This window comes from Ziziphus jujuba, chromosome 2, assembly GCF_031755915.1.
Source record: "Ziziphus jujuba cultivar Dongzao chromosome 2, ASM3175591v1".
Lineage (NCBI taxonomy): Eukaryota > Viridiplantae > Streptophyta > Magnoliopsida > Rosales > Rhamnaceae > Ziziphus > Ziziphus jujuba.
The window spans coordinates 19475221-19490083 of NC_083380.1; the positions used below are offsets into that span (position 1 = coordinate 19475221).

General features: G+C 54.5%; 51 non-coding genes across 51 annotated transcripts; all 51 read right to left on the reverse strand.

Moving 5' to 3' along the window:
• Positions 1-162: 162 nt before the first annotated feature.
• LOC132801989 (5S ribosomal RNA) lies at positions 163-281 on the reverse strand. Its single transcript, XR_009637110.1, has one exon. It is a non-coding gene; the product is annotated as a 5S ribosomal RNA (ribosomal RNA).
• A 162-nt stretch (positions 282-443) lies between these two features.
• Positions 444-562, reverse strand: LOC132803014 (5S ribosomal RNA). Its single transcript, XR_009638120.1, has one exon. It is a non-coding gene; the product is annotated as a 5S ribosomal RNA (ribosomal RNA).
• A 160-nt stretch (positions 563-722) lies between these two features.
• On the reverse strand, positions 723-841 carry LOC132803015 (5S ribosomal RNA). Its single transcript, XR_009638121.1, has one exon. It is a non-coding gene; the product is annotated as a 5S ribosomal RNA (ribosomal RNA).
• A 161-nt stretch (positions 842-1002) lies between these two features.
• Positions 1003-1121, reverse strand: LOC132802012 (5S ribosomal RNA). The gene has a single exon (XR_009637133.1). It is a non-coding gene; the product is annotated as a 5S ribosomal RNA (ribosomal RNA).
• Positions 1122-1281: 160 nt separating this feature from the next.
• Positions 1282-1400, reverse strand: LOC132803016 (5S ribosomal RNA). The gene has a single exon (XR_009638122.1). It is a non-coding gene; the product is annotated as a 5S ribosomal RNA (ribosomal RNA).
• A 193-nt stretch (positions 1401-1593) lies between these two features.
• LOC132801154 (5S ribosomal RNA) lies at positions 1594-1712 on the reverse strand. Its single transcript, XR_009636270.1, has one exon. It is a non-coding gene; the product is annotated as a 5S ribosomal RNA (ribosomal RNA).
• Positions 1713-1873: 161 nt separating this feature from the next.
• LOC132803018 (5S ribosomal RNA) lies at positions 1874-1992 on the reverse strand. The gene has a single exon (XR_009638124.1). It is a non-coding gene; the product is annotated as a 5S ribosomal RNA (ribosomal RNA).
• Positions 1993-2154: 162 nt separating this feature from the next.
• LOC132801155 (5S ribosomal RNA) lies at positions 2155-2273 on the reverse strand. Its single transcript, XR_009636271.1, has one exon. It is a non-coding gene; the product is annotated as a 5S ribosomal RNA (ribosomal RNA).
• A 160-nt stretch (positions 2274-2433) lies between these two features.
• LOC132803019 (5S ribosomal RNA) lies at positions 2434-2552 on the reverse strand. The gene has a single exon (XR_009638125.1). It is a non-coding gene; the product is annotated as a 5S ribosomal RNA (ribosomal RNA).
• A 162-nt stretch (positions 2553-2714) lies between these two features.
• On the reverse strand, positions 2715-2833 carry LOC132803020 (5S ribosomal RNA). Its single transcript, XR_009638126.1, has one exon. It is a non-coding gene; the product is annotated as a 5S ribosomal RNA (ribosomal RNA).
• A 161-nt stretch (positions 2834-2994) lies between these two features.
• LOC132800974 (5S ribosomal RNA) lies at positions 2995-3113 on the reverse strand. The gene has a single exon (XR_009636090.1). It is a non-coding gene; the product is annotated as a 5S ribosomal RNA (ribosomal RNA).
• Positions 3114-3274: 161 nt separating this feature from the next.
• Positions 3275-3393, reverse strand: LOC132802013 (5S ribosomal RNA). The gene has a single exon (XR_009637134.1). It is a non-coding gene; the product is annotated as a 5S ribosomal RNA (ribosomal RNA).
• A 160-nt stretch (positions 3394-3553) lies between these two features.
• Positions 3554-3672, reverse strand: LOC132801342 (5S ribosomal RNA). The gene has a single exon (XR_009636458.1). It is a non-coding gene; the product is annotated as a 5S ribosomal RNA (ribosomal RNA).
• Positions 3673-3864: 192 nt separating this feature from the next.
• On the reverse strand, positions 3865-3983 carry LOC132801156 (5S ribosomal RNA). Its single transcript, XR_009636272.1, has one exon. It is a non-coding gene; the product is annotated as a 5S ribosomal RNA (ribosomal RNA).
• Positions 3984-4144: 161 nt separating this feature from the next.
• LOC132803021 (5S ribosomal RNA) lies at positions 4145-4263 on the reverse strand. Its single transcript, XR_009638127.1, has one exon. It is a non-coding gene; the product is annotated as a 5S ribosomal RNA (ribosomal RNA).
• Positions 4264-4425: 162 nt separating this feature from the next.
• On the reverse strand, positions 4426-4544 carry LOC132801157 (5S ribosomal RNA). Its single transcript, XR_009636273.1, has one exon. It is a non-coding gene; the product is annotated as a 5S ribosomal RNA (ribosomal RNA).
• A 159-nt stretch (positions 4545-4703) lies between these two features.
• Positions 4704-4822, reverse strand: LOC132803022 (5S ribosomal RNA). Its single transcript, XR_009638128.1, has one exon. It is a non-coding gene; the product is annotated as a 5S ribosomal RNA (ribosomal RNA).
• Positions 4823-4984: 162 nt separating this feature from the next.
• LOC132803023 (5S ribosomal RNA) lies at positions 4985-5103 on the reverse strand. The gene has a single exon (XR_009638129.1). It is a non-coding gene; the product is annotated as a 5S ribosomal RNA (ribosomal RNA).
• A 161-nt stretch (positions 5104-5264) lies between these two features.
• LOC132800975 (5S ribosomal RNA) lies at positions 5265-5383 on the reverse strand. The gene has a single exon (XR_009636091.1). It is a non-coding gene; the product is annotated as a 5S ribosomal RNA (ribosomal RNA).
• A 163-nt stretch (positions 5384-5546) lies between these two features.
• Positions 5547-5665, reverse strand: LOC132801589 (5S ribosomal RNA). The gene has a single exon (XR_009636708.1). It is a non-coding gene; the product is annotated as a 5S ribosomal RNA (ribosomal RNA).
• A 190-nt stretch (positions 5666-5855) lies between these two features.
• On the reverse strand, positions 5856-5974 carry LOC132801990 (5S ribosomal RNA). Its single transcript, XR_009637111.1, has one exon. It is a non-coding gene; the product is annotated as a 5S ribosomal RNA (ribosomal RNA).
• Positions 5975-6166: 192 nt separating this feature from the next.
• Positions 6167-6285, reverse strand: LOC132801848 (5S ribosomal RNA). The gene has a single exon (XR_009636969.1). It is a non-coding gene; the product is annotated as a 5S ribosomal RNA (ribosomal RNA).
• A 163-nt stretch (positions 6286-6448) lies between these two features.
• LOC132801697 (5S ribosomal RNA) lies at positions 6449-6567 on the reverse strand. The gene has a single exon (XR_009636817.1). It is a non-coding gene; the product is annotated as a 5S ribosomal RNA (ribosomal RNA).
• Positions 6568-6730: 163 nt separating this feature from the next.
• Positions 6731-6849, reverse strand: LOC132803024 (5S ribosomal RNA). Its single transcript, XR_009638130.1, has one exon. It is a non-coding gene; the product is annotated as a 5S ribosomal RNA (ribosomal RNA).
• A 161-nt stretch (positions 6850-7010) lies between these two features.
• Positions 7011-7129, reverse strand: LOC132800976 (5S ribosomal RNA). Its single transcript, XR_009636092.1, has one exon. It is a non-coding gene; the product is annotated as a 5S ribosomal RNA (ribosomal RNA).
• Positions 7130-7292: 163 nt separating this feature from the next.
• On the reverse strand, positions 7293-7411 carry LOC132801698 (5S ribosomal RNA). The gene has a single exon (XR_009636818.1). It is a non-coding gene; the product is annotated as a 5S ribosomal RNA (ribosomal RNA).
• A 162-nt stretch (positions 7412-7573) lies between these two features.
• Positions 7574-7692, reverse strand: LOC132801508 (5S ribosomal RNA). The gene has a single exon (XR_009636624.1). It is a non-coding gene; the product is annotated as a 5S ribosomal RNA (ribosomal RNA).
• A 162-nt stretch (positions 7693-7854) lies between these two features.
• LOC132801344 (5S ribosomal RNA) lies at positions 7855-7973 on the reverse strand. Its single transcript, XR_009636460.1, has one exon. It is a non-coding gene; the product is annotated as a 5S ribosomal RNA (ribosomal RNA).
• Positions 7974-8136: 163 nt separating this feature from the next.
• Positions 8137-8255, reverse strand: LOC132801983 (5S ribosomal RNA). Its single transcript, XR_009637104.1, has one exon. It is a non-coding gene; the product is annotated as a 5S ribosomal RNA (ribosomal RNA).
• Positions 8256-8417: 162 nt separating this feature from the next.
• LOC132801666 (5S ribosomal RNA) lies at positions 8418-8536 on the reverse strand. Its single transcript, XR_009636786.1, has one exon. It is a non-coding gene; the product is annotated as a 5S ribosomal RNA (ribosomal RNA).
• Positions 8537-8699: 163 nt separating this feature from the next.
• LOC132801667 (5S ribosomal RNA) lies at positions 8700-8818 on the reverse strand. The gene has a single exon (XR_009636787.1). It is a non-coding gene; the product is annotated as a 5S ribosomal RNA (ribosomal RNA).
• Positions 8819-8981: 163 nt separating this feature from the next.
• LOC132801889 (5S ribosomal RNA) lies at positions 8982-9100 on the reverse strand. Its single transcript, XR_009637010.1, has one exon. It is a non-coding gene; the product is annotated as a 5S ribosomal RNA (ribosomal RNA).
• Positions 9101-9261: 161 nt separating this feature from the next.
• Positions 9262-9380, reverse strand: LOC132801815 (5S ribosomal RNA). Its single transcript, XR_009636936.1, has one exon. It is a non-coding gene; the product is annotated as a 5S ribosomal RNA (ribosomal RNA).
• A 190-nt stretch (positions 9381-9570) lies between these two features.
• LOC132801158 (5S ribosomal RNA) lies at positions 9571-9689 on the reverse strand. The gene has a single exon (XR_009636274.1). It is a non-coding gene; the product is annotated as a 5S ribosomal RNA (ribosomal RNA).
• Positions 9690-9876: 187 nt separating this feature from the next.
• LOC132801411 (5S ribosomal RNA) lies at positions 9877-9995 on the reverse strand. Its single transcript, XR_009636527.1, has one exon. It is a non-coding gene; the product is annotated as a 5S ribosomal RNA (ribosomal RNA).
• Positions 9996-10157: 162 nt separating this feature from the next.
• LOC132802014 (5S ribosomal RNA) lies at positions 10158-10276 on the reverse strand. The gene has a single exon (XR_009637135.1). It is a non-coding gene; the product is annotated as a 5S ribosomal RNA (ribosomal RNA).
• Positions 10277-10439: 163 nt separating this feature from the next.
• LOC132801669 (5S ribosomal RNA) lies at positions 10440-10558 on the reverse strand. The gene has a single exon (XR_009636789.1). It is a non-coding gene; the product is annotated as a 5S ribosomal RNA (ribosomal RNA).
• Positions 10559-10749: 191 nt separating this feature from the next.
• On the reverse strand, positions 10750-10868 carry LOC132801655 (5S ribosomal RNA). The gene has a single exon (XR_009636775.1). It is a non-coding gene; the product is annotated as a 5S ribosomal RNA (ribosomal RNA).
• Positions 10869-11031: 163 nt separating this feature from the next.
• LOC132801580 (5S ribosomal RNA) lies at positions 11032-11150 on the reverse strand. Its single transcript, XR_009636698.1, has one exon. It is a non-coding gene; the product is annotated as a 5S ribosomal RNA (ribosomal RNA).
• Positions 11151-11312: 162 nt separating this feature from the next.
• LOC132801816 (5S ribosomal RNA) lies at positions 11313-11431 on the reverse strand. The gene has a single exon (XR_009636937.1). It is a non-coding gene; the product is annotated as a 5S ribosomal RNA (ribosomal RNA).
• Positions 11432-11621: 190 nt separating this feature from the next.
• Positions 11622-11740, reverse strand: LOC132801159 (5S ribosomal RNA). The gene has a single exon (XR_009636275.1). It is a non-coding gene; the product is annotated as a 5S ribosomal RNA (ribosomal RNA).
• Positions 11741-11929: 189 nt separating this feature from the next.
• LOC132801620 (5S ribosomal RNA) lies at positions 11930-12048 on the reverse strand. The gene has a single exon (XR_009636740.1). It is a non-coding gene; the product is annotated as a 5S ribosomal RNA (ribosomal RNA).
• Positions 12049-12211: 163 nt separating this feature from the next.
• On the reverse strand, positions 12212-12330 carry LOC132801350 (5S ribosomal RNA). Its single transcript, XR_009636466.1, has one exon. It is a non-coding gene; the product is annotated as a 5S ribosomal RNA (ribosomal RNA).
• Positions 12331-12493: 163 nt separating this feature from the next.
• Positions 12494-12612, reverse strand: LOC132801560 (5S ribosomal RNA). Its single transcript, XR_009636677.1, has one exon. It is a non-coding gene; the product is annotated as a 5S ribosomal RNA (ribosomal RNA).
• Positions 12613-12806: 194 nt separating this feature from the next.
• Positions 12807-12925, reverse strand: LOC132801991 (5S ribosomal RNA). Its single transcript, XR_009637112.1, has one exon. It is a non-coding gene; the product is annotated as a 5S ribosomal RNA (ribosomal RNA).
• Positions 12926-13114: 189 nt separating this feature from the next.
• Positions 13115-13233, reverse strand: LOC132802065 (5S ribosomal RNA). The gene has a single exon (XR_009637186.1). It is a non-coding gene; the product is annotated as a 5S ribosomal RNA (ribosomal RNA).
• Positions 13234-13423: 190 nt separating this feature from the next.
• LOC132801160 (5S ribosomal RNA) lies at positions 13424-13542 on the reverse strand. The gene has a single exon (XR_009636276.1). It is a non-coding gene; the product is annotated as a 5S ribosomal RNA (ribosomal RNA).
• A 189-nt stretch (positions 13543-13731) lies between these two features.
• LOC132801162 (5S ribosomal RNA) lies at positions 13732-13850 on the reverse strand. The gene has a single exon (XR_009636278.1). It is a non-coding gene; the product is annotated as a 5S ribosomal RNA (ribosomal RNA).
• Positions 13851-14037: 187 nt separating this feature from the next.
• Positions 14038-14156, reverse strand: LOC132801412 (5S ribosomal RNA). Its single transcript, XR_009636528.1, has one exon. It is a non-coding gene; the product is annotated as a 5S ribosomal RNA (ribosomal RNA).
• A 162-nt stretch (positions 14157-14318) lies between these two features.
• On the reverse strand, positions 14319-14437 carry LOC132802015 (5S ribosomal RNA). The gene has a single exon (XR_009637136.1). It is a non-coding gene; the product is annotated as a 5S ribosomal RNA (ribosomal RNA).
• Positions 14438-14600: 163 nt separating this feature from the next.
• Positions 14601-14719, reverse strand: LOC132801670 (5S ribosomal RNA). Its single transcript, XR_009636790.1, has one exon. It is a non-coding gene; the product is annotated as a 5S ribosomal RNA (ribosomal RNA).
• Positions 14720-14863: the final 144 nt, after the last annotated feature.

A 14863-nucleotide genomic window follows, 5' to 3' on the forward strand; every position in this document is an offset into this window, starting at 1 on the left:
AGGAAAAGAAGCAGCGCAGCAGGTCCGCATGCGTTCGGCGCGATCCGGGCAGCGGCATCGATGCACCGGCCCACCGAGCGAGTTCCCTCGGTCGGGCCGGGAGAAAAGGGAAACTCCGAGGGTGAAAGGCGCGGGGAAAGAGAGGAAAAAAAAAAAAAAAAAAGGGTACAACACGAGGACTTCCCAGGAGATCACCCATCCTAGTACTACTCTCGCCCAAGCACGCTTAACTTCGGAGTTCTGATGGGATCCGGTGCATTAGTGCTGGTATGATCGCACCCGACATGGTGATGCTAAAGAATGGATATAAGGAAAAGAAGCAGCGCAGCAGGTCCGCATGCGTTCGGCGCGATCCGGGCGAGTTCCCTCGGTCGGGCCGGGAGAAAAGGGAAACTCCGAGGGTGAAAGGCGCGGGGAAAGAGAGGAAAAAAAAAAAAAAAAAAGGGGTGCAACACGAGGACTTCCCAGGAGGTCACCCATCCTAGTACTACTCTCGCCCAAGCACGCTTAACTTCGGAGTTCTGATGGGATCCGGTGCATTAGTGCTGGTATGATCGCACCCGATATGGTGATGCTAAAGAATGGATATAAGGAAAAGAAGCAGCGCAGCAGGTCCGCATGCGTTCGGCGCGATCCGGGCGAGTTCCCTCGGTCGGGCCGGGAGAAAAGGGAAACTCCGAGGGTGAAAGGCGCGGGGAAAGAGAGGAAAAAAAAAAAAAAAAGGGGTGCAACACGAGGACTTCCCAGGAGGTCACCCATCCTAGTACTACTCTCGCCCAAGCACGCTTAACTTCGGAGTTCTGATGGGATCCGGTGCATTAGTGCTGGTATGATCGCACCCGACATGGTGATGCTAAAGAATGGATATAAGGAAAAGAAGCAGCGCAGCAGGTCCGCATGCGTTCGGCGCGATCCGGGCGAGTTCCCTCGGTCGGGCCGGGAGAAAAGGGAAACTCCGAGGGTGAAAGGCGCGGGGAAAGAGAGGAAAAAAAAAAAAAAAAAAGGGTGCAACACGAGGACTTCCCAGGAGGTCACCCATCCTAGTACTACTCTCCCCCAAGCACGCTTAACTTCGGAGTTCTGATGGGATCCGGTGCATTAGTGCTGGTATGATCGCACCCGACATGGTGATGCTAAAGAATGGATATAAGGAAAAGAAGCAGCGCAGCAGGTCCGCATGCGTTCGGCGCGATCCGGGCGAGTTCCCTCGGTCGGGCCGGGAGAAAAGGGAAACTCCGAGGGTGAACGGCGCGGGGAAAGAGAGGAAAAAAAAAAAAAAAAGGGGTGCAACACGAGGACTTCCCAGGAGGTCACCCATCCTAGTACTACTCTCGCCCAAGCACGCTTAACTTCGGAGTTCTGATGGGATCCGGTGCATTAGTGCTGGTATGATCGCACCCGACATGGTGATGCTAAAGAATGGATATAAGGAAAAGAAGCAGCGCAGCAGGTCCGCATGCGTTCGGCGCGATCCGGGCAGCGGCATCGATGCACCGGCCCACCGAGCGAGTTCCCTCGGTCGGGCCGGGAGAAAAGGGAAACTCCGAGGGTGAAAGGCGCGGGGAAAGAGAGGAAAAAAAAAAAAAAAAAAAAAGGGTGCAACACGAGGACTTCCCAGGAGGTCACCCATCCTAGTACTACTCTCGCCCAAGCACGCTTAACTTCGGAGTTCTGATGGGATCCGGTGCATTAGTGCTGGTATGATCGCACCCGACATGGTGATGCTAAAGAATGGATATAAGGAAAAGAAGCAGCGCAGCAGGTCCGCATGCGTTCGGCGCGATCCGGGCGAGTTCCCTCGGTCGGGCCGGGAGAAAAGGGAAACTCCGAGGGTGAAAGGCGCGGGGAAAGAGAGGAAAAAAAAAAAAAAAAAGGGGTGCAACACGAGGACTTCCCAGGAGGTCACCCATCCTAGTACTACTCTCGCCCAAGCACGCTTAACTTCGGAGTTCTGATGGGATCCGGTGCATTAGTGCTGGTATGATCGCACCCGACATGGTGATGCTAAAGAATGGATATAAGGAAAAGAAGCAGCGCAGCAGGTCCGCATGCGTTCGGCGCGATCCGGGCGAGTTCCCTCGGTCGGGCCGGGAGAAAAGGGAAACTCCGAGGGTGAAAGGCGCGGGGAAAGAGAGGAAAAAAAAAAAAAAAAAAAGGGTGCAACACGAGGACTTCCCAGGAGGTCACCCATCCTAGTACTACTCTCGCCCAAGCACGCTTAACTTCGGAGTTCTGATGGGATCCGGTGCATTAGTGCTGGTATGATCGCACCCGACATGGTGATGCTAAAGAATGGATATAAGGAAAAGAAGCAGCGCAGCAGGTCCGCATGCGTTCGGCGCGATCCGGGCGAGTTCCCTCGGTCGGGCCGGGAGAAAAGGGAAACTCCGAGGGTGAACGGCGCGGGGAAAGAGAGGAAAAAAAAAAAAAAAAGGGGTGCAACACGAGGACTTCCCAGGAGGTCACCCATCCTAGTACTACTCTCGCCCAAGCACGCTTAACTTCGGAGTTCTGATGGGATCCGGTGCATTAGTGCTGGTATGATCGCACCCGACATGGTGATGCTAAAGAATGGATATAAGGAAAAGAAGCAGCGCAGCAGGTCCGCATGCGTTCGGCGCGATCCGGGCGAGTTCCCTCGGTCGGGCCGGGAGAAAAGGGAAACTCCGAGGGTGAAAGGCGCGGGGAAAGAGAGGAAAAAAAAAAAAAAAAAGGGGGTGCAACACGAGGACTTCCCAGGAGGTCACCCATCCTAGTACTACTCTCGCCCAAGCACGCTTAACTTCGGAGTTCTGATGGGATCCGGTGCATTAGTGCTGGTATGATCGCACCCGACATGGTGATGCTAAAGAATGGATATAAGGAAAAGAAGCAGCGCAGCAGGTCCGCATGCGTTCGGCGCGATCCGGGCGAGTTCCCTCGGTCGGGCCGGGAGAAAAGGGAAACTCCGAGGGTGAAAGGCGCGGGGAAAGAGAGGAAAAAAAAAAAAAAAAAGGGGTGCAACACGAGGACTTCCCAGGAGGTCACCCATCCTAGTACTACTCTCGCCCAAGCACGCTTAACTTCGGAGTTCTGATGGGATCCGGTGCATTAGTGCTGGTATGATTGCACCCGACATGGTGATGCTAAAGAATGGATATAAGGAAAAGAAGCAGCGCAGCAGGTCCGCATGCGTTCGGCGCGATCCGGGCGAGTTCCCTCGGTCGGGCCGGGAGAAAAGGGAAACTCCGAGGGTGAAAGGCGCGGGGAAAGAGAGGAAAAAAAAAAAAAAAAAAGGGTGCAACACGAGGACTTCCCAGGAGGTCACCCATCCTAGTACTACTCTCCCCCAAGCACGCTTAACTTCGGAGTTCTGATGGGATCCGGTGCATTAGTGCTGGTATGATCGCACCCGACATGGTGATGCTAAAGAATGGATATAAGGAAAAGAAGCAGCGCAGCAGGTCCGCATGCGTTCGGCGCGATCCGGGCGAGTTCCCTCGGTCGGGCCGGGAGAAAAGGGAAACTCCGAGGGTGAACGGCGCGGGGAAAGAGAGGAAAAAAAAAAAAAAAAGGGATGCAACACGAGGACTTCCCAGGAGGTCACCCATCCTAGTACTACTCTCGCCCAAGCACGCTTAACTTCGGAGTTCTGATGGGATCCGGTGCATTAGTGCTGGTATGATCGCACCCGACATGGTGATGCTAAAGAATGGATATAAGGAAAAGAAGCAGCGCAGCAGGTCCGCATGCGTTCGGCGCGATCAGGGCAGCGGCATCGATGCACCGGCCCACCGAGCGAGTTCCCTCGGTCGGGCCGGGAGAAAAGGGAAACTCCGAGGGTGAAAGGCGCGGGGAAAGAGAGGAAAAAAAAAAAAAAAAAAAAGGGTGCAACACGAGGACTTCCCAGGAGGTCACCCATCCTAGTACTACTCTCGCCCAAGCACGCTTAACTTCGGAGTTCTGATGGGATCCGGTGCATTAGTGCTGGTATGATCGCACCCGACATGGTGATGCTAAAGAATGGATATAAGGAAAAGAAGCAGCGCAGCAGGTCCGCATGCGTTCGGCGCGATCCGGGCGAGTTCCCTCGGTCGGGCCGGGAGAAAAGGGAAACTCCGAGGGTGAAAGGCGCGGGGAAAGAGAGGAAAAAAAAAAAAAAAAAGGGGTGCAACACGAGGACTTCCCAGGAGGTCACCCATCCTAGTACTACTCTCGCCCAAGCACGCTTAACTTCGGAGTTCTGATGGGATCCGGTGCATTAGTGCTGGTATGATCGCACCCGACATGGTGATGCTAAAGAATGGATATAAGGAAAAGAAGCAGCGCAGCAGGTCCGCATGCGTTCGGCGCGATCCGGGCGAGTTCCCTCGGTCGGGCCGGGAGAAAAGGGAAACTCCGAGGGTGAAAGGCGCGGGGAAAGAGAGGAAAAAAAAAAAAAAAAAAAGGGTGCAACACGAGGACTTCCCAGGAGGTCACCCATCCTAGTACTACTCTCGCCCAAGCACGCTTAACTTCGGAGTTCTGATGGGATCCGGTGCATTAGTGCTGGTATGATCGCACCCGACATGGTGATGCTAAAGAATGGATATAAGGAAAAGAAGCAGCGCAGCAGGTCCGCATGCGTTCGGCGCGATCCGGGCGAGTTCCCTCGGTCGGGCCGGGAGAAAAGGGAAACTCCGAGGGTGAACGGCGCGGGGAAAGAGAGGAAAAAAAAAAAAAAAGGGGTGCAACACGAGGACTTCCCAGGAGGTCACCCATCCTAGTACTACTCTCGCCCAAGCACGCTTAACTTCGGAGTTCTGATGGGATCCGGTGCATTAGTGCTGGTATGATCGCACCCGACATGGTGATGCTAAAGAATGGATATAAGGAAAAGAAGCAGCGCAGCAGGTCCGCATGCGTTCGGCGCGATCCGGGCGAGTTCCCTCGGTCGGGCCGGGAGAAAAGGGAAACTCCGAGGGTGAAAGGCGCGGGGAAAGAGAGGAAAAAAAAAAAAAAAAAGGGGGTGCAACACGAGGACTTCCCAGGAGGTCACCCATCCTAGTACTACTCTCGCCCAAGCACGCTTAACTTCGGAGTTCTGATGGGATCCGGTGCATTAGTGCTGGTATGATCGCACCCGACATGGTGATGCTAAAGAATGGATATAAGGAAAAGAAGCAGCGCAGCAGGTCCGCATGCGTTCGGCGCGATCCGGGCGAGTTCCCTCGGTCGGGCCGGGAGAAAAGGGAAACTCCGAGGGTGAAAGGCGCGGGGAAAGAGAGGAAAAAAAAAAAAAAAAAGGGGTGCAACACGAGGACTTCCCAGGAGGTCACCCATCCTAGTACTACTCTCGCCCAAGCACGCTTAACTTCGGAGTTCTGATGGGATCCGGTGCATTAGTGCTGGTATGATTGCACCCGACATGGTGATGCTAAAGAATGGATATAAGGAAAAGAAGCAGCGCAGCAGGTCCGCATGCGTTCGGCGCGATCCGGGCGAGTTCCCTCGGTCGGGCCGGGAGAAAAGGGAAACTCCGAGGGTGAAAGGCGCGGGGAAAGAGAGGAAAAAAAAAAAAAAAAAAAGGGGTGCAACACGAGGACTTCCCAGGAGGTCACCCATCCTAGTACTACTCTCGCCCAAGCACGCTTAACTTCGGAGTTCTGATGGGATCCGATGCATTAGTGCTGGTATGATCGCACCCGACATGGTGATGCTAAAGAATGGATATAAGGAAAAGAAGCAGCGCAGCAGGTCCGCATGCGTTCGGCGCGATCCGGGCAGCGGCATCGATGCACCGGCCCACCGAGCGAGTTCCCTCGGTCGGGCCGGGAGAAAAGGGAAACTCCGAGGGTGAAAGGCGCGGGGAAAGAGAGGAAAAAAAAAAAAAAAAAAGGGTACAACACGAGGACTTCCCAGGAGATCACCCATCCTAGTACTACTCTCGCCCAAGCACGCTTAACTTCGGAGTTCTGATGGGATCCGGTGCATTAGTGCTGGTATGATCGCACCCGACATGGTGATGCTAAAGAATGGATATAAGGAAAAGAAGCAGCGCAGCAGGTCCGCATGCGTTCGGCGCGATCCGGGCAGCGGCATCGATGCACCGGCCCACCGAGCGAGTTCCCTCGGTCGGGCCGGGAGAAAAGGGAAACTCCGAGGGTGAAAGGCGCGGGGAAAGAGAGGAAAAAAAAAAAAAAAAAAAAGGGTGCAACACGAGGACTTCCCAGGAGGTCACCCATCCTAGTACTACTCTCGCCCAAGCACGCTTAACTTCGGAGTTTTGATGGGATCCGGTGCATTAGTGCTGGTATGATCGCACCCGACATGGTGATGCTAAAGAATGGATATAAGGAAAAGAAGCAGCGCAGCAGGTCCGCATGCGTTCGGCGCGATCCGGGCGAGTTTCCTCGGTCGGGCCGGGAGAAAAGGGAAACTCCGAGGGTGAACGGCGCGGGGAAAGAGAGGAAAAAAAAAAAAAAAAAAAGGGGTGCAACACGAGGACTTCCCAGGAGGTCACCCATCCTAGTACTACTCTCGCCCAAGCACGCTTAACTTCGGAGTTCTGATGGGATCCGGTGCATTAGTGCTGGTATGATCGCACCGGACATGGTGATGCTAAAGAATGGATATAAGGAAAAGAAGCAGCGCAGCAGGTCCGCATGCGTTCGGCGCGATCCGGGCGAGTTCCCTCGGTCGGGCCGGGAGAAAAGGGAAACTCCGAGGGTGAAAGGCGCGGGGAAAGAGAGGAAAAAAAAAAAAAAAAAAAGGGGTGCAACACGAGGACTTCCCAGGAGGTCACCCATCCTAGTACTACTCTCGCCCAAGCACGCTTAACTTCGGAGTTCTGATGGGATCCGGTGCATTAGTGCTGGTATGATCGCACCCGACATGGTGATGCTAAAGAATGGATATAAGGAAAAGAAGCAGCGCAGCAGGTCCGCATGCGTTCGGCGCGATCCGGGCGAGTTCCCTCGGTCGGGCCGGGAGAAAAGGGAAACTCCGAGGGTGAAAGGCGCGGGGAAAGAGAGGAAAAAAAAAAAAAAAAAGGGGTGCAACACGAGGACTTCCCAGGAGGTCACCCATCCTAGTACTACTCTCGCCCAAGCACGCTTAACTTCGGAGTTCTGATGGGATCCGGTGCATTAGTGCTGGTATGATTGCACCCAACATGGTGATGCTAAAGAATGGATATAAGGAAAAGAAGCAGCGCAGCAGGTCCGCATGCGTTCGGCGCGATCCGGGCGAGTTCCCTCGGTCGGGCCGGGAGAAAAGGGAAACTCCGAGGGTGAAAGGCGCGGGGAAAGAGAGGAAAAAAAAAAAAAAAAAAAGGGGTGCAACACGAGGACTTCCCAGGAGGTCACCCATCCTAGTACTACTCTCGCCCAAGCACGCTTAACTTCGGAGTTCTGATGGGATCCGGTGCATTAGTGCTGGTATGATCGCACCGGACATGGTGATGCTAAAGAATGGATATAAGGAAAAGAAGCAGCGCAGCAGGTCCGCATGCGTTCGGCGCGATCCGGGCGAGTTCCCTCGGTCGGGCCGGGAGAAAAGGGAAACTCCGAGGGTGAAAGGCGCGGGGAAAGAGAGGAAAAAAAAAAAAAAAAAAGGGGTGCAACACGAGGACTTCCCAGGAGGTCACCCATACTAGTACTACTCTCGCCCAAGCACGCTTAACTTCGGAGTTCTGATGGGATCCGGTGCATTAGTGCTGGTATGATCGCACCCGACATGGTGATGCTAAAGAATGGATATAAGGAAAAGAAGCAGCGCAGCAGGTCCGCATGCGTTCGGCGCGATCCGGGCGAGTTCCCTCGGTCGGGCCGGGAGAAAAGGGAAACTCCGAGGGTGAAAGGCGCGGGGAAAGAGAGGAAAAAAAAAAAAAAAAAAGGGGTGCAACACGAGGACTTCCCAGGAGGTCACCCATCCTAGTACTACTCTCGCCCAAGCACGCTTAACTTCGGAGTTCTGATGGGATCCGGTGCATTAGTGCTGGTATGATCACACCCGACATGGTGATGCTAAAGAATGGATATAAGGAAAAGAAGCAGCGCAGCAGGTCCGCATGCGTTCGGCGCGATCCGGGCGAGTTCCCTCGGTCGGGCCGGGAGAAAAGGGAAACTCCGAGGGTGAAAGGCGCGGGGAAAGAGAGGAAAAAAAAAAAAAAAAAAAGGGGTGCAACACGAGGACTTCCCAGGAGGTCACCCATCCTAGTACTACTCTCCCCCAAGCACGCTTAACTTCGGAGTTCTGATGGGATCCGGTGCATTAGTGCTGGTATGATCGCACCCGACATGGTGATGCTAAAGAATGGATATAAGGAAAAGAAGCAGCGCAGCAGGTCCGCATGCGTTCGGCGCGATCCGGGCGAGTTCCCTCGGTCGGGCCGGGAGAAAAGGGAAACTCCGAGGGTGAAAGGCGCGGGGAAAGAGAGGAAAAAAAAAAAAAAAAAAGGGGTGCAACACGAGGACTTCCCAGGAGGTCACCCATCCTAGTACTACTCTCGCCCAAGCGCGCTTAACTTCGGAGTTCTGATGGGATCCGGTGCATTAGTGCTGGTATGATCGCACCCGACATGGTGATGCTAAAGAATGGATATAAGGAAAAGAAGCAGCGCAGCAGGTCCGCATGCGTTCGGCGCGATCCGGGCGAGTTCCCTCGGTCGGGCCGGGAGAAAAGGGAAACTCCGAGGGTGAACGGCGCGGGGAAAGAGAGGAAAAAAAAAAAAAAAAAAAGGGGTGCAACACGAGGACTTCCCAGGAGGTCACCCATCCTAGTACTACTCTCGCCCAAGCGCGCTTAACTTCGGAGTTCTGATGGGATCCGGTGCATTAGTGCTGGTATGATCGCACCCGACATGGTGATGCTAAAGAATGGATATAAGGAAAAGAAGCAGCGCAGCAGGTCCGCATGCGTTCGGCGCGATCCGGGCGAGTTCCCTCAGTCGGGCCGGGAGAAAAGGGAAACTCCGAGGGTGAAAGGCGCGGGGAAAGAGAGGAAAAAAAAAAAAAAAAAAAGGGGTGCAACACGAGGACTTCCCAGGAGGTCACCCATCCTAGTACTACTCTCGCCCAAGCACGCTTAACTTCGGAGTTCTGATGGGATCCGGTGCATTAGTGCTGGTATGATAGCACCAGAAATGGTGATGCTAAAGAATGGATATAAGGAAAAGAAGCAGCGCAGCAGGTCTGCATGCGTTCGGCGCGATCCGGGCGAGTTCCCTCGGTCGGGCCGGGAGAAAAGGGAAACTCCGAGGGTGAAAGGCGCGGGGAAAGAGAGGAAAAAAAAAAAAAAAAAGGGGTGCAACACGAGGACTTCCCAGGAGGTCACCCATCCTAGTACTACTCTCGCCCAAGCACGCTTAACTTCGGAGTTCTGATGGGATCCGATGATTTAGTGCTGGTATGATCGCACCCGACATGGTGATGCTAAAGAATGGATATAAGGAAAAGAAGCAGCGCAGCAGGTCCGCATGCGTTCGGCGCGATCCGGGCAGCGGCATCGATGCACCGGCCCACCGAGCGAGTTCCCTCGGTCGGGCCGGGAGAAAAGGGAAACTCCGAGGGTGAAAGGCGCGGGGAAAGAGAGGAAAAAAAAAAAAAAAAAAGGGTGCAACACGAGGACTTCCCAGGAGGTCACCCATCCTAGTACTACTCTCGCCCAAGCACGCTTAACTTCGGAGTTCTGATGGGATCCGGTGCATTAGTGCTGGTATGATCGCACCCGACATGGTGATGCTAAAGAATGGATATAAGGAAAAGAAGCAGCGCAGCAGGTCCGCATGCGTTCGGCGCGATCCGGGCAGCGGCATCGATGCACCGGCCCACCGAGCGAGTTCCCTCGGTCGGGCCGGGAGAAAAGGGAAACTCCGAGGGTGAAAGGCGCGGGGAAAGAGAGGAAAAAAAAAAAAAAAGGGTGCAACACGAGGACTTCCCAGGAGGTCACCCATCCTAGTACTACTCTCGCCCAAGCACGCTTAACTTCGGAGTTCTGATGGGATCCGGTGCATTAGTGCTGGTATGATCACACCCGACATGGTGATGCTAAAGAATGGATATAAGGAAAAGAAGCAGCGCAGCAGGTCCGCATGCGTTCGGCGCGATCCGGGCGAGTTCCCTCGGTCGGGCCGGGAGAAAAGGGAAACTCCGAGGGTGAAAGGCGCGGGGAAAGAGAGGAAAAAAAAAAAAAAAAAAAGGGTGCAACACGAGGACTTCCCAGGAGGTCACCCATCCTAGTACTACTCTCCCCCAAGCACGCTTAACTTCGGAGTTCTGATGGGATCCGGTGCATTAGTGCTGGTATGATCGCACCCGACATGGTGATGCTAAAGAATGGATATAAGGAAAAGAAGCAGCGCAGCAGGTCCGCATGCGTTCGGCGCGATCCGGGCGAGTTCCCTCGGTCGGGCCGGGAGAAAAGGGAAACTCCGAGGGTGAAAGGCGCGGGGAAAGAGAGGAAAAAAAAAAAAAAAAAAAGGGGTGCAACACGAGGACTTCCCAGGAGGTCACCCATCCTAGTACTACTCTCGCCCAAGCGCGCTTAACTTCGGAGTTCTGATGGGATCCGGTGCATTAGTGCTGGTATGATCGCACCCGACATGGTGATGCTAAAGAGTGGATATAAGGAAAAGAAGCAGCGCAGCAGGTCCGCATGCGTTCGGCGCGATCCGGGCAGCGGCATCGATGCACCGGCCCACCGAGCGAGTTCCCTCGGTCGGGCCGGGAGAAAAGGGAAACTCCGAGGGTGAAAGGCGCGGGGAAAGAGAGGAAAAAAAAAAAAAAAAAAAGGGTACAACACGAGGACTTCCCAGGAGGTCACCCATCCTAGTACTACTCTCGCCCAAGCACGCTTAACTTCGGAGTTCTGATGGGATCCGGTGCATTAGTGCTGGTATGATCGCACCCGACATGGTGATGCTAAAGAATGGATATAAGGAAAAGAAGCAGCGCAGCAGGTCCGCATGCGTTCGGCGCGATCCGGGCGAGTTCCCTCAGTCGGGCCGGGAGAAAAGGGAAACTCCGAGGGTGAAAGGCGCGGGGAAAGAGAGGAAAAAAAAAAAAAAAAAAAGGGGTGCAACACGAGGACTTCCCAGGAGGTCACCCATCCTAGTACTACTCTCGCCCAAGCACGCTTAACTTCGGAGTTCTGATGGGATCCGGTGCATTAGTGCTGGTATGATAGCACCCGAAATGGTGATGCTAAAGAATGGATATAAGGAAAAGAAGCAGCGCAGCAGGTCTGCATGCGTTCGGCGCGATCCGGGCGAGTTCCCTCGGTCGGGCCGGGAGAAAAGGGAAACTCCGAGGGTGAAAGGCGCGGGGAAAGAGAGGAAAAAAAAAAAAAAAAAAGGGGTGCAACACGAGGACTTCCCAGGAGGTCACCCATCCTAGTACTACTCTCGCCCAAGCACGCTTAACTTCGGAGTTCTGATGGGATCCGATGATTTAGTGCTGGTATGATCGCACCCGACATGGTGATGCTAAAGAATGGATATAAGGAAAAGAAGCAGCGCAGCAGGTCCGCATGCGTTCGGCGCGATCCGGGCAGCGGCATCGATGCACCGGCCCACCGAGCGAGTTCCCTCGGTCGGGCCGGGAGAAAAGGGAAACTCCGAGGGTGAAAGGCGCGGGGAAAGAGAGGAAAAAAAAAAAAAAAAAAGGGTGCAACACGAGGACTTCCCAGGAGGTCACCCATCCTAGTACTACTCTCGCCCAAGCACGCTTAACTTCGGAGTTCTGATGGGATCCGGTGCATTAGTGCTGGTATGATCGCACCCGACATGGTGATGCTAAAGAATGGATATAAGGAAAAGAAGCAGCCCAGCAGGTCCGCATGCGTTCGGCGCGATCCGGGCAGCGGCATCGATGCACCGGCCCACCGAGCGAGTTCCCTCGGTCGGGCCGGGAGAAAAGGGAAACTCCGAGGGTGAAAGGCGCGGGGAAAGAGAGGAAAAAAAAAAAAAAAAAGGGTGCAACACGAGGACTTCCCCGGAGGTCACCCATCCTAGTACTACTCTCGCCCAAGCACGCTTAACTTCGGAGTTCTGATGGGATCCGGTGCATTAGTGCTGGTATGATCGCACCCGACATGGTGATGCTAAAGAATGGATATAAGGAAAAGAAGCAGCGCAGCAGGTCCGCATGCGTTCGGCGCGATCCGGGCGAGTTTCCTCGGTCGGGCCGGGAGAAAAGGGAAACTCCGAGGGTGAACGGCGCGGGGAAAGAGAGGAAAAAAAAAAAAAAAAAAAGGGGTGCAACACGAGGACTTCCCAGGAGGTCACCCATCCTAGTACTACTCTCGCCCAAGCACGCTTAACTTCGGAGTTCTGATGGGATCCGGTGCATTTGTGCTGGTATGATCGCACCCGACATGGTGATGCTAAAGAATGGATATAAGGAAAAGAAGCAGCGCAGCAGGTCCGCATGCGTTCGGCGCGATCCGGGCGAGTTCCCTCGGTCGGGCCGGGAGAAAAGGGAAACTCCGAGGGTGAAAGGCGCGGGGAAAGAGAGGAAAAAAAAAAAAAAAAAAAGGGGTGCAACACGAGGACTTCCCAGGAGGTCACCCATCCTAGTACTACTCTCGCCCAAGCACGCTTAACTTCGGAGTTCTGATGGGATCCGGTGCATTAGTGCTGGTATGATTGCAACCGACATGGTGATGCTAAAGAATAGATATAAGGAAAAGAAGCAGCGCAGCAGGTCCGCATGCGTTCGGCGCGATCCGGGCAGCGGCATCGATGCACCGGCCCACCGAGCGAGTTCCCTCGGTCGGGCCGGGAGAAAAGGGAAACTCCGAGGGTGAAAGGCGCGGGGAAAGAGAGGAAAAAAAAAAAAAAAAAAAAAAGGGTTCAACACGAGGACTTCCCAGGAGGTCACCCATCCTAGTACTACTCTCGCCCAAGCACGCTTAACTTCGGAGTTCTGATGGGATCCGGTGCATTAGTGCTGGTATGATCGCACCCGACATGGTGATGCTAAAGAATGGATATAAGGAAAAGAAGCAGCGCAGCAGGTCCGCATGCGTTCGGCGCGATCCGGGCAGCGGCATCGATGCACCGGCCCACCGAGCGAGTTCCCTCGGTCGGGCCGGGAGAAAAGGGAAACTCCGAGGGTGAAAGGCGCGGGGAAAGAGAGGAAAAAAAAAAAAAAAAAGGGTGCAACACGAGGACTTCCCCGGAGGTCACCCATCCTAGTACTACTCTCGCCCAAGCACGCTTAACTTCGGAGTTCTGATGGGATCCGATGATTTAGTGCTGGTATGATCGCACCCGACATGGTGATGCTAAAGAATGGATATAAGGAAAAGAAGCAGCGCAGCAGGTCCGCATGCGTTCGGCGCGATCCGGGCAGCGGCATCGATGCACCGGCCCACCGAGCGAGTTCCCTCGGTCGGGCCGGGAGAAAAGGGAAACTCCGAGGGTGAAAGGCGCGGGGAAAGAGAGGAAAAAAAAAAAAAAAAAAGGGTGCAACACGAGGACTTCCCAGGAGGTCACCCATCCTAGTACTACTCTCGCCCAAGCACGCTTAACTTCGGAGTTCTGATGGGATCCGGTGCATTAGTGCTGGTATGATCGCACCCGACATGGTGATGCTAAAGAATGGATATAAGGAAAAGAAGCAGCCCAGCAGGTCCGCATGCGTTCGGCGCGATCCGGGCAGCGGCATCGATGCACCGGCCCACCGAGCGAGTTCCCTCGGTCGGGCCGGGAGAAAAGGGAAACTCCGAGGGTGAAAGGCGCGGGGAAAGAGAGGAAAAAAAAAAAAAAAAAGGGTGCAACACGAGGACTTCCCAGGAGGTCACCCATCCTAGTACTACTCTCGCCCAAGCACGCTTAACTTCGGAGTTCTGATGGGATCCGGTGCATTAGTGCTGGTATGATCGCACCCGACATGGTGATGCTAAAGAATGGATATAAGGAAAAGAAGCAGCGCAGCAGGTCCGCATGCGTTCGGCGCGATCCGGGCAGCGGCATCGATGCACCGGCCCACCGAGCGAGTTCCCTCGGTCGGGCCGGGAGAAAAGGGAAACTCCGAGGGTGAAAGGCGCGGGGAAAGAGAGGAAAAAAAAAAAAAAAGGGTGCAACACGAGGACTTCCCAGGAGGTCACCCATCCTAGTACTACTCTCGCCCAAGCACGCTTAACTTCGGAGTTCTGATGGGATCCGGTGCATTAGTGCTGGTATGATCACACCCGACATGGTGATGCTAAAGAATGGATATAAGGAAAAGAAGCAGCGCAGCAGGTCCGCATGCGTTCGGCGCGATCCGGGCGAGTTCCCTCGGTCGGGCCGGGAGAAAAGGGAAACTCCGAGGGTGAAAGGCGCGGGGAAAGAGAGGAAAAAAAAAAAAAAAAAAAGGGTGCAACACGAGGACTTCCCAGGAGGTCACCCATCCTAGTACTACTCTCCCCCAAGCACGCTTAACTTCGGAGTTCTGATGGGATCCGGTGCATTAGTGCTGGTATGATCGCACCCGACATGGTGATGCTAAAGAATGGATATAAGGAAAAGAAGCAGCGCAGCAGGTCCGCATGCGTTCGGCGCGATCCGGGCGAGTTCCCTCGGTCGGGCCGGGAGAAAAGGGAAACTCCGAGGGTGAAAGGCGCGGGGAAAGAGAGGAAAAAAAAAAAAAAAAAAAGGGGTGCAACACGAGGACTTCCCAGGAGGTCACCCATCCTAGTACTACTCTCGCCCAAGCGCGCTTAACTTCGGAGTTCTGATGGGATCCGGTGCATTAGTGCTGGTATGATCGCACCCGACATGGTGATGCTAAAGAGTGGATATAAGGAAAAGAAGCAGCGCAGCAGGTCCGCATGCGTTCGGCGCGATCCGGGCAGCGGCATCGATGCACCGGCCCACCGAGCGAGTTCCCTCGGTCGGGCCGGGAGAAAAGGGAAACTC